Source organism: Cupressus sempervirens, chromosome 8 (assembly GCF_028749045.1).
Source record: "Cupressus sempervirens isolate cs-2001-9-10 chromosome 8, ASM2874904v1, whole genome shotgun sequence".
Taxonomy (NCBI): Eukaryota; Viridiplantae; Streptophyta; class Pinopsida; order Cupressales; family Cupressaceae; genus Cupressus; species Cupressus sempervirens.
The window spans coordinates 682,646,191-682,659,185 of record NC_143125.1 but is presented as its reverse complement, the minus strand read 5'-3'; the positions used below and the strand labels follow the sequence as shown (position 1 = coordinate 682,659,185).

The window sequence follows — 12,995 nt, the reverse complement described above, 5'->3', positions numbered from 1 at the left end:
ACTTTTCTCAATAATAAATATATTCTTGATACAATCATGCATTTCCCTGCAATCATACTGCCAAGGTCTACCAAGTAATATGTGACATCTACTTATGTCCACAATATCACACAACACCTATTCTACATACTTCCCAATCTGAAAATCAAAAAGACATTGCTCCCTCACTTCCAAAGCATGTTCATCTTGCAACCAACTAATCCTATAAGGACAAGGATGTCTCACTCTCATCAAACCAAGTTTCTAAACCATCTCCTTAGCAACTAGGTTATCAGTACTACCACTATCCACAATCACATTCTAGCAATTACCTCTAGACTTACATCGATTCCTGAACATATTCCTTCTCTGACAAGATTCCAACAACTTCTTACCAAACAATACTGGCTGAACCAAGAAGTTATCTTCCACCTCGGGCTCATTCCCCAAGCCCTCATTCTCATTGACCACATTAGCTCTTTTATCAATGACTTTCCTGTCAGTTTTGGGACATTCAAAAGATCTATGTCCTTCACCACATCTATAGCAAGTACCTTTAAATCCACCTCTACCTATTCTTCTCCTTTGTTCAATAGGTTTTGGTTCATCCTTAGCAATCGTTTTATCTTTCGTCGAATGATCCTACTTCTTCCCTTAGGAACTACCTTGATGTCTTCTCTTCTACTTATCTTCTGCCTCCAGAGCATATTGAGAAGCATCTTGAACCGAATCAATCTTCAACACATCAATCTCATCCTAAATATTGAATCTCAAACTATTAATATATCTAGCCACCTTTTACTTAAAAAGTTCTCTATGTCTAGACATAGTTAACTTGTAAAACTCCTCAGTATAATCTTTCACAGACATATCCTCCTATTTCAAATTTTGCATAAACAACTTGAGTTCATAATCAACAGGCATTAACTTAGCCTTCAACTTTGTCACCATCAATCTCCACCAAATGATTTTCATTTCAACTTTCTTTTCTCCATTGTGTTGCAATACTTTCCACCATAATGCAACATGTCCTTTCAATTTAGTCTATGCCAACCTCACTCTGAGTAGATCACCAATATCCTCTAACTCAAAGTAGTCTTATAACTCACCAATCCAATCAATTAGGTACTTGGGATTCAAAATACCTGAGAAATTAGAAACATCCATCTTATGCTTCAATTTCAACTGAGCTTCAGATATATCCAACTGACTAGTTTTGTCTTCCACAAATCTCTCCATCCAATTGGTTCTATCTTCACCACTAGATCCAACTACCTCAAAGTCTTCAACAACTTGCTCATAACCATCTTTCGTATCGACATTCCTTAGTACACCAGCTATAGATCTCATGATCTTAGTGACCATATCATTCTTCATTAACTTCATTTTAGATTTGATATCTGATCTAACCTTCTGTGAAAGTTTAGTCTCCACAGCATCACAAAGATTTACAATCGCCCTAGGTTCCAATCTTCTCAAATGCATTTTCTGAGATATTCAAAAACCCTCTGCAACAAATTCTACCCAGGCACCCTTGACAAACCCAAATCATTTTCAAGTCAAATCACAATTAGCCACCTCACACAAACAACAGGAAGGGTTTCACAAGTCCAGTAACACAGATCTGCACTAAGAATTGCATAGAATCTCTTTAATAATACTCTTCACCAACCAGAGTAAACTGTTGCTTTAATACCACCTGATGTAGTGGAAGGTCATGTGAGCTCCTACTGGAGGTGAGCGAGCTGCCAAGAAATGACCACACAATACTCAACACACGATGTGATAGAAAGTACACTCTTTATTCATCAATTAACTACATGCAATTTCTTGGGTTGTAATACCTTCTTGGTTACGGCCAAATACAAGCCATTACAGTAGCAATTCTGCAAGATCTGAATACCTCCTAGCTAGCCCAGATTTGTATTAGTACAATGGTCCAGTAGAAACCCCAAGCAAGGTTTAAACTTGTGCTCACAAGCCACCGAGCAACCTTTGTGTTTTCTAAGCCCGCACTTAGCTACTAGCTCTGCTAAAATTTTCTCCTCTCTGCTCCTCTCGAGTTGACTGCCCTTCCTTCACTAACTCTCTACTACCTAAAACACTACCCAAACCCCTCTTTTATAATTGAACGGTTACAAGTTAGTCTGTTGCAAATAGAATCACCTGGAACCCAAATAAAAATAATATGCCTTAAGCTGGCTGACAAAAATCATTAAATGCACAACGAAAAAGAACCAAAACCCCAAATAGGTTCTCACACATCCCATGATTAATCCATGTTACAATCACACACAACACATTAAATGCACTAAGTTGGCTGGTCAAATCTCTAAGAACATTTAGTTGATGAAACAAACCATCGAGTAATAACATTAACCATCAAGTATGCCAAGTGTACATCAAGAACACCTAGCAAGCACATCACCAAGCTCCTACAAGCATCAGCGAGCACTAGCTCCACCTAGTAGATCATTAACCAAGCTCCACAAGGATCACAGAGTTCCTTCAGTCACCGAGTCCCTCAAGCAAAACTACAACCAAGACTACCCTACTAGTGATCGAGTATCACCTCCTTTCAACCGAGTTCTCCAACTCCAAGGTCAAAAGACTCAAAACCACTCGAACATACAGGATTGACAACTACCTCAAGATGCTCCTACATCACGTAATGGGAGCACTCCATGAGAAGATGATGAAATAGCTAAGGTGTTATGCCACACCGGGGAAACAAGGGCTCAATTAAAAGTTACTAAATTGAACATTTTTTGTTTTTTAAATTACTTTTACCTACGTTATTTATCAAATGTCCTAACAGGTTCCCTAACATTGTTCTTCAACAAATTTCTCACTTTCCAAATTTAGGAGTTAATGTCTTAAGCTTTTTAAGTCAAATGCATTTACTTAGCATGCAATAAAGATACATCAAATAGATATAAACCATTAACTATACATATTTAACAAGTCATAATCTATTCACTAATTAATTTGATCATTAATTTAACAACATTCTATAGAGTACATGATTATTTTATTCATCGTACATATTACCATTATCATTATCTAAATACAAGGAAATATACAATGCCACGACCTCATCATTACTTCATTTATCTTTTTGAACTAATACAATATGTTCACATTGTTGAATACAATTGGTTAATTGTGTATTGTCTTTGATATTACACAAAATGTCATATCTTTACCAATCAGTGTATGCTGAGCTCACTCGGGTATTGAAAACAGTTTCTAGTGTCTGCCGAGCATTCCAGAGTTTGCCAAGTTTAGAAGACAATATCTACTGAGTTCACTCGGGAGACAAAGAGAAGTTCGCAGAAGTTGAGTGTTAACCAAGCTCACTCGGTTAATGAAGGAAAGTTTGGATGGAACCAGTGTTCACCGATCTCACTCGGTTACCAAAGAATGTTTGTGAAGATGCAGTGTTGACCGAGTTCACTTGGTTAATATAGGAAAATCATTTTTGTATTAGTGTCTACCAAGCATGGTCGGCTAACGAAAGATTTTCTTGTTTAGGCATAATGAGTTTAATAGATTTGTTTCTTGGTTCTAGCTGACTGAGGAGATGAATATTAATTATTCTAAGTTATATTCAAGCCGATTTGACAATGCATAAGGTATAAATATAAGATCAAGTTGAGGATTGAATGTGTGCAAGTATATGGAAGAATAGAAGATGCTTAGAATAAGCGAATTAGAAGGATAAGCAAAATATCCGTGTGGAGTTGCAAAGTTACATTCGATCAGAAAAGATCAAGTATACAAGCCAGAATTGAGATTTGTAATCAGCAATTCAGTTGCATAAGAAATCAGGTCATCTCATTGGTACTCTCTAACCATTGTAGCAATCATCTAAATCTCTTAATAGAGTTGGCTTAACAACTATCTGTAAATCCTCTAACAAGGTGACATTTCTAGATTGAAGTGTCTAAAGACCTCTAACAAGGCCACTCCTAACAGGGTGATTAAATCCTCTAATAAGATCACACCTAACAATGTGTTTTGTAATTGTTCCTAAAATTTTGCACACGTGTAAATTTAAGTATGAAGACAAAGAAAGTGCATGAATGTCCTTGTATTATTCATCAAAAGATAGATACAAACGATATTTACAATGGATAGAAATGAAATGAAAATCTGAATGTTCATGTTCTCTAACACAAGCTGTGAGATTAGCTTTCACTGCAAAGAATGATCCTATCCTTTTTCAGTGAAAGTACATAAAGAAATGAAATGAAAGAGCACAAGGGTCATAAGGAGCCAGTCATTGCCTGGTTATGACTACTTGTTGCATGCTTGCATTTCAGTTTGGTAGTTGCTCCAGCTCTACGAAATCCAAAATTCTACAATGAATAGAGAAGAATGAGTTAGATCATTTCGATCTAAGCAATGGCAGCTCACCTCCCCTCAAATGTAAAAGCATTATATTCATGTTGTACTTGCCTAGAACTGGAAAAGGTATCAAAAATGAAGTGTCAAGTGAAAAATAGATAAGGAATGCAATGAACAGAGAAACTTCATGCAATTGAGCAAGAAAAGTCAAAGCAACAATAAAGCCACAGTTTCATTTGTAGCATCAGAAAGAGAAAAATAGAATATAGTAATCACTATGTGCTACGGAACAAGTTATATTACAGCTTCACGAATGACAAAGAAAGAGCAGATTTTGTTATGGGGGTTTCTGTAACAGCACTATAACCAACAAAATGGAAGACTGTATGCTGTAAGAGCATTTTTATGATAAGCTTCATAAACAAAGTGAACATTTAATGCTAAAGACATGCTAAATTATTTTTCAGAAATCAATGGCATGGATGGATGAAAGGGTAATATGACAGCTCTAGGCAAGACTTGTTTTGAGCCCAAAAATCAGAACAAGGAAAAAATGCAGTTACAGAGAATAATATATGCAATGCTTGTGATGTGTTAGCATCATTAAATCTGCAATGTATGAGAATTTCAGACTGAAAAAGACCCAGACAGGATTGTGAAAGGAAAATATCACTCAATTGGGCATGATCATTTCTTGGAGATCGTGGTTTATACTTCAGTTGTTCTTTAGATGCCGAAGACCATACTTGTTGTGAGGTTTCAAGGCTTATTATCTGGTTTACATCGAATGTAAATTCTATTTTAATAATGCTGCAGTAAAAGAGAGATAACATTGGAAGCCAAATCCATTCATGGCGGCCCTGCAAACAGAAAGTAACCAGCAAGGAAATATACAAGGGAATGCTAGACAACAAGAGTGTGGAGTAATTGAGTCTGGAAAGACATCAAAAAAGCAACAAACAAGAAAAAAGGTGTATTTGTTTAAAGCCTGCAAAAGAGTAGAAGCAGATTTCAAAGTCATGAATATTTGACGCAAAACAGTGATAGTTGCTTACAACTATAACCACAAAATCTGGGTGCAAATGAATCATTTGTTTGGCATCATAACTAAATCTTACCTTCAGCAAGTCACGGTAAGATTTTATCAATACCAGCCACAGTCAGTATTGATGAAAGCCACATTTTCTCCAGCTGTTCATTTAAAGACCAAGTCTAGAGGCAACTACAGAACAACGAACGAGCCCAAATTCGTGGCTAAGTTGATCCAGAAATGGCTAAAATTGCCCCACCACAACTCCATCTCAAAGTGTCATGATAGCAGCGGCCAAATAGCAGAAAAAGTCTTCAGAATAACATGGAAAACTCTCCCCATGTTTTGTTCCAGAAAAGACTCTAAACCGCATCAAGTGGCCAATAATCATAGCTCGGTAACAAGCAAAACAACTCAAAGTCTTTGAGACTCTTTCTATAGATAGAGGCCAAAAAAATCCTGTGAAGAACGAGCAAGGAGGATCAGATTAAATGCCTAAAAATCATGTAGAAAATGCTCCAGCAAACCTTCATTTTCTTCCTTCCATGGCGTCGGCATATGAAGCAAGACAATAAAACGACAAATGAGCTTTTTATTAGGGTTCAAACCTAATATATGCTTCAGTTTTTGACGTGAAGGGGAGAGAAAGGCTTTATGCTTTATATTTTCTGCCAAAAATTAATGTATCGTGGGTAATATAAGATGATGAAAATATAAATCATCTTGTATTAATTTTGATATTTTGTAATAGTACTCTAATACTTTTAAATATAGAATAAAATAGCTATTTAAAATAAAATTTAATATTTTATTTTTTAGAGATAGTATCTTTTTAATAATAAATATTTATTGATATTAGTAAGTGGTCTAATGATCATAACAATATATCTAATATTTATTATTAAAAAGGTTATAACTATTCAATAAAATATTAAGTTTTATTATCTATAAATATTTATTCTTATATATTTAAAAGTCAAGAGTATTGTTGCAAAATGAGACAAGGCATAAGGGTGGGGGACTTTTGCATAACTTATGATTGTGAAGCAAATGAATAGAAGTGTAATTATAAACTCCTACATTATGCTTTCTTAAAATACAAATAATAGGTCAATGTAAGAGATTACTGTATTTTGGCGCATGAGTTATGATCAAGTCAAGGAGAGATAAGGAAGGAGTAATGATTGTTGAAGCCTTTTTTTTATTGTTTGAAGACACGTGCGGTTGAGTCAACAAGAGGAGGGAATCCTTGATATAGTTGAGTTCATTTAGGAGCATTTTTTACTTAGTTTGGAGGTGTTTAGTACAATTTCAAAGAGCTTTCATGATGGGGTATGATGTGGCTTGACTTTGTCATCAAGCACATGTCATTTGGAGGTATTTGGGAGCCTATTTTTGGGGTGTTCTTGTTGCATTCGACCACAAGAGGTGGAGTTGGAATTTGTACTTAAGAGGTCGGTGGCTCATTTGTAAAGGAGTTCTCTCTTATGCAATTTTGGCCCCTCAATGATTTTTCTCTATCCTTTGGGCATATTTCTGCATGATTTCGTAACTCAATTATGATATTTAGAAGCTACCTGGGAGACAATTTTTGATTAGCTTTATTATCTTCTTGCTAATTATGCAGTTGTGTATTAGTGTGATTAGATCAAGCTGTTAGTGAAATTCTTCTTTTCCTTCAATTTTGTCTCATTGTTATGCCTATTCTATAAAGAGTGCAATGTGCAGGTTGTAGATTATGTTACATGAATGTCATAGGTTCATTATTGTGAATGTTATCTTTTCCTTTACTGGGCAAGTATGCATTTAAACTTTTCTACAAAACACTGATGTGCATGCATCACAGAGGCGGGCTGTGTGAATCTATTACTGATCTTTTGGGTTTCAAGTGTTGAGTTTTTTTGAATGTCATCATTTCAAACTTTAGGTGCGATCATCTTAGCTTAGCTTTCATTTTTTGTAACCTTTCATTTCGCCTCAGAAAGTTCGTGAGTTCTAGTAAAACATCAGATAGGAACCGGCCTAGAAATCAGAGGTTTCACTTCATTTGCATGTCCTACGTAGAAGTGATTCCCATGTTATACCTGAATTACTGAACTCATTCGGTTCAGTATCGGGTGCAAATTTTGGTACTTAACAGTAACCTTTAACAGGATTGGCTCCAAACAGGGCTCACTTAAAAAGAGTGAAAATCGGTAACTAGTTGCAATTGGTGGTTTTTCTTAAATTGGGTTTCCACGTTAAATCTTGGTGTCACTTATGTTCATGTTATTTCTTTTGTGTATGCAACTAAGTTAAGTAAGATTTTCATGTTAAGCATTTGCTGAGTTACAATTGCTATTTTAGTGGTTACTGAGTTACAACATATTATCAATATTAACCGAGTGCCTATGTGTTTGCCGAGCATCAGTATTTTTAGCAGTGTTTGTGTTATGTGTTGACATCTAAGGGATCTAAGATTTATTTTAGTGGTAACTGATTCACCCCTCTCCTCTTAGTTACTCCTCTTATATTCCCAACACACATATCCCTTCATTTCTCCTATAGATACCCCTTTTTCCCCTTTACATAGCTTTTCAATTGATGATACATATACATATAATCTTAGATCCTTTTTCAGGAGTTCATGTTACAATTCATTGCATAAATTTTTGCCAAAAGAACTATATCATTAAGACTTCAAAGATGTGAAAAATACTCTTTCACAACTACTTAGCAAGGACCTATGCAGGGTCATTTATGAAACACAAACAATACCTCAAAAATATTTTACTAACCAACAACGTAGAACCATAAATAGCCCACTCCCCCGAGCTAGGAGATAAGGCCATGATCCACATGGGTTCTAAGACAATATAAGACTAGGGTTCACCCTCCCAAACATCTCAATAAACATAAAAGAAGGATAATCAACATGAGAAAGCAACATAGAAAATATAAGTACACATCTTAACAAAAATGAGAAGACAATATAAAAAACATGAAAAACACAACATAAAGGCATCTAGAGGCAAAGCAAGAGTAAGGGCTTCGACTACAACTAGGTGAATGTCGTCGCATACCCCTCATGTGTTGGGATCAACCTCTTGAACCATTGTCACATTGCCGCACCCATGCCTTATACATAATGACATATGGTCCCAGTTATAGTTCCAAGAATCGCGATGATTCATGTGATTCGACGATTCAATTCAAGCCAAACAATTTTTTGTGAATTGGTGAATTGAATCAGCGATAAAGCGTTTATGAAATAAGTTACTAAACTTCAAGGGTTTTTTAGATTTGCCAATTCGTGGCCAATTCGATTTCGATTCATGGCCGATTTACGACTCAATTCAGCCTTGTCAATTTTTATTCTCGTTACTTTGGTCCCAGTACTCCAAGGCATATACAACCTTGTCACACTTTACTTAATGTTGGGATCAACCTCTTGGACCATTATCACCTTGTTGCATCTAGGCCTTAAACAAAATGATATGTGGTCCCAATACTCCAATAGAACAATTGTGGCTCAAATATCTCTTATCTTGATTAAAGTGTTAACCGAAATCCCCATAACCCATTCATTTTATTAATGGTTTCACTTGATTACAAAACTCACATGTAGAGCCAACCTACACAGGGCCCTAGTCTCTAACACATAGGATCCTTTAGTGACCACTTCTAGTTCCTAGCACCTATGGTGAACCACTCACCCAGGGGTATCTAACCCTACCTGCCAAATCACAAGAAAAATATATAGGTTTTAGAGAGCATACCTAGGTTCCCATACCCCTAGGTTAACCCTCAAGCCCTAACTTAGCATATGAGCATCCCAATACACAAAATACATAAGCCATCACAAAGCACAAGAATCATAAGTATATATCTTAACAAGCACTTAGATGTTGAATACACATATTATACATTACATAGAAATTTAACATGCCTCTAGTGTCTTAAAACAATAATTGGGAAAATGAATACTAAGTAGGAGGTCAAATTGGTTAAAAACCCCTAAATCAAGCATATGTAATTCCAAAACATATAGCATGTACAAGAAATAATGGAGGAAAATGCGTAAGAGATCATAATACAATATTCCATGCCTCAAATTACCTACAACCCTCTAATAGAAAATAACTCATCTCCAAAAAGTGGTGGCTAATCAGCCTAGGAAAATACATAGTAATTGTCACAAAAAGGAACTCAAAACTTTTAAATAACAATAGGAATTAAATGTACAAGTAAAATACATCATGAGAATATATAAATAGATCTATATTTTATCAAATAAATAATGCAATCAATAAGTTCAATCCATACCTCAAGGCCTATGACGATTTAATGAAAGAAGGAGCAAGGAGACAAAGAGAAGAAAATAAATCCATCTTGAGATGGATCATTTAAACCCTCTCCATTTTCACAAATTTCCATGGAAGAAGCAATTCCACAGTGTAATAAATTCTCTCTCAACCTATTCTCCACGGAGTGTCCGGAACGGGGACGTTTTAGGGGATGGGAATGTGTTTCCAGTACGGGTACAGGTCGAAGCCAAAATTTTGGGGACGGGACCTCAAGGGATGGCTATAAAATATAGGGGATTTAAAATTTTTTAGTTATGGAGAATTAGACTTCTTTAGATATATATTTCAAATATGCATATCATAACAATGATAACATTGATAAACCATTCACCATAGAATACATGGAAATTGAAAACTATCAAGATTAAGATCAAAATGAGAATACGATATATCTAAATATCGCATACAATTAGCAAAAATGCCCAAAGGCTCCAATTATCCATGTATCATCATCATGCATGAAATCAAAATGACATAATGAAAGTGAATACTAGAATTGTAAATGAGATGTCCAACTCCATAATAATCAAAAGCAATAATGTATCTAGTATCTGCAAAGTGGAAAGCCAAATATATGGTTGTCCTCTAGGAATCTAAATCTCTATCTAAATCAAGATCATCGTCAGTCTCTTCATCTGAATCACTAGTAGGGGTAGGCAAAGGGTCCTCATCCAATGGAACACCAAGCAACCCTGGAGGTGTGTTATCCTCGTCAATTTGCAATGCATCCTCAAGATTAACATCCCAATGTAGTGCTGGAGTTTGTCGATAATCAAGACTCTGTCACTTCTGTAGTCGCAATACACTATGAATAGCTACAAGCTTCTCCGATCGTCTAGAGGTAAGGTTGTTCCTCTTGACTAATTGGATGAAGCTATATTTAGACCAATTCCTCTCTGTAGCAGAGGAAATCACAACTTGTGAGAGAAGATGGATGGCAAGGCCTTTCAGCTCAAGTGCATCTCTACCATGCCATGTCCACCATCCAATTGGGTCCCTTTGAGCTAATGGAGCTTTATCAGTCCTTGCCTCTAGTCTACCAAATGTTGGACCATGAAGAGTGGCAAAGTCAAGCCATTACTCTTGAATTTTTGCAGCATCCTTTGCATCATATGTTTGTGAAAGGGCCTTGAAGAAGCCCTCCTTCACCTATATTGAACAGACAAAAATTAAGAAGTTAGAGTTTATAAACTTTACAATTAAAATCAAAATTTTAAAAACGTATTATAAAATCAGAAATCTTTAACATAAATTAAACTCACCTCCTCATCACTAGATGGAGGCACTATCCCAAGCCTTGGTGCATACCATTTTGGATTGCCTGCATAGGCTGCCATATGACGTGGGTGTATATAGTGTTCCACCTTTTTGTTACAATAAGCTTAAGATGCTTCTCATAGAACTCCAAAGTAGGTTCCTTCTCTTTAATAGCTTGCTTGATCTACCCAAGCATGCTATCAAAGGTCTCATAAATCTCTCCAAGGCTAGGAGAGTCAGCATATCTAATGACTTGCACAATAGGGTCAATGAAGGAGAAAATGTATCTGCAAATGAAAGAAAATTGCAAGTGTGAAACATCATATGTTAAAAAAATCAACAAGTGTTTAAGTCAGAAATGTTTTTATTAAATTAGCAATAACAATTGTGATGTCAATTATTTAAGTTTCATACCTCATTTTGGTCCACCAATTCTCATCCAGGATTCTTTGTCTGACAAGTCTTCCATTCGAGGTGCTTGATTCATGCCATCTATTCCACTCTGTATTGACCACCATGGATTGTAAGGCCTCTTGGACCTCAAGCATCCTCTCCAAGAAAATGAAGTAGCTAGCATATAGAGTCTCCACAGGCTTGAGGAATTCTTTTTTGGAAAATGTCTTAAATAATACAAGGGATGTGTGATAATTGCAAATAAACATTTGCACGTCTCTAGCCTCAAACACCATAGTCTTTATCCAATCAATTTTTCCAAAGTCCTTCAAGATGTTATTCAATGCATGTACACAACATGAGGTCCAAAAAATGTGTCTATAGGTGCTCTCTACTATCAATCCAGCTGATTTACACACTCGGGCTGAATCAATGACTATTTACACAACATTTGAAGCCCCTACCTCTTCTATAGCATCCTTCAAAATCTGAAATTGGAAGGATGCATCCTTCCTTTTTCTCGAACAATCAATGGCTCTAAGAAAATAGGCCCTTGCTATACTAGTGACAATAAGATTGATGAGTGGCTAATGTTTGATATCGGTCCAACCATCCATGATGATAGAACATCCATCACTCATCCATGTTTGTCTCATATTCTCCATCAAAATGTTACTTTTGAGTACTCTTTGTCAAGGATAGTGGTGCGTAATTTAGTCTCTCCTGGTGGTACAAATGAGGGACCAATAGTATAAATATCTTTGCACATTTGTTTATAGAACGAGGAACGAGAAACATGGTATGATATGCCATGAGCAACAAGAAATCTGCCAATGGACTCTTCAGCTCTCTCTTTTTCTTGTATGTTAAAATAAATCAGCCACATTGGTATCTCTCTTAGTCTTGGCCTTTCCCTTCCCTTTACTAGCAGTGCTAGTGGGAGTGAGTGTGGGATTCAATGAGGGTGCGGGTGTGCTGCCTGTAAGACCCCCAGATTTCAATAACTCCCCCTCCACATACAACCTATTGGCCTCAAGTTTTTCATCATCCTTAATTTTTTTGCAACCTTTCACCCCTTGCCCACCTATCCATAAAAGATGACAATACACTCTTGTGTAGCTCCCAAAATAATGCTTCTTACATATATGACACTCCCATTCCCTACTACCCTCTGAATTTTTCTTCTTATTATTGTCTACATTTTTAGCAAATTGTAGGAGAGGTTTCTTAGGGTTGAATGGGCCTTTGGCATATTTTTTTAGGGCTTTGGAAGGGCACTCAAATGGATTAGGCATTGCATCTTCCATAGGGACATATATTAGGCTCATCATCCATGGCTGCTCTAGGTCTTTTTCTTGATCTTTGTAAATGTGACACTTGCTATCAGTATTTGTAATAACCCCAATAGGTTATAACTTCTTCAAACACCAAAAAATCTTTATACTTCAGTTGTTTGAAATTTCATCAAACACTTTGCAAGCAAGGGTCATCTGACTAAAATAAATTTTCAGATTGTTGCAGTGATTCTTGTTTGGATTTGCCTCAAAGAGAATGCTTACAAAAAACTACAAATTGTCTAAACAATGACCTAACATAAATATGCAACTAATTTTGGCAATAGTGAATGCATATATGAGTTC

The 12,995-nt window shown here is 36.1% G+C and overlaps 1 long non-coding RNA gene and 1 pseudogene across 2 annotated transcripts in view; one reads left to right on the top strand and one right to left on the bottom strand.

The window, feature by feature from the left end:
* LOC149544299 (uncharacterized) overlaps nucleotides 1-5,966 on the bottom strand; it is a 108,100-nt gene extending 102,134 nt beyond the window's left edge. The window contains exons 1-2 of the long non-coding RNA XR_016355767.1: nucleotides 5,448-5,966; nucleotides 4,269-4,340 (exon numbers count right to left, since the gene is read on the bottom strand). This is a non-coding gene — a long non-coding RNA (uncharacterized LOC149544299). The remainder of the gene's footprint in view (nucleotides 1-4,268; nucleotides 4,341-5,447) is intronic.
* Nucleotides 1-12,995, top strand: part of LOC149544298 (protein NRT1/ PTR FAMILY 8.1-like) — a 153,714-nt pseudogene that overhangs the window by 101,026 nt on the left and 39,693 nt on the right. The window lies entirely within an intron of this gene.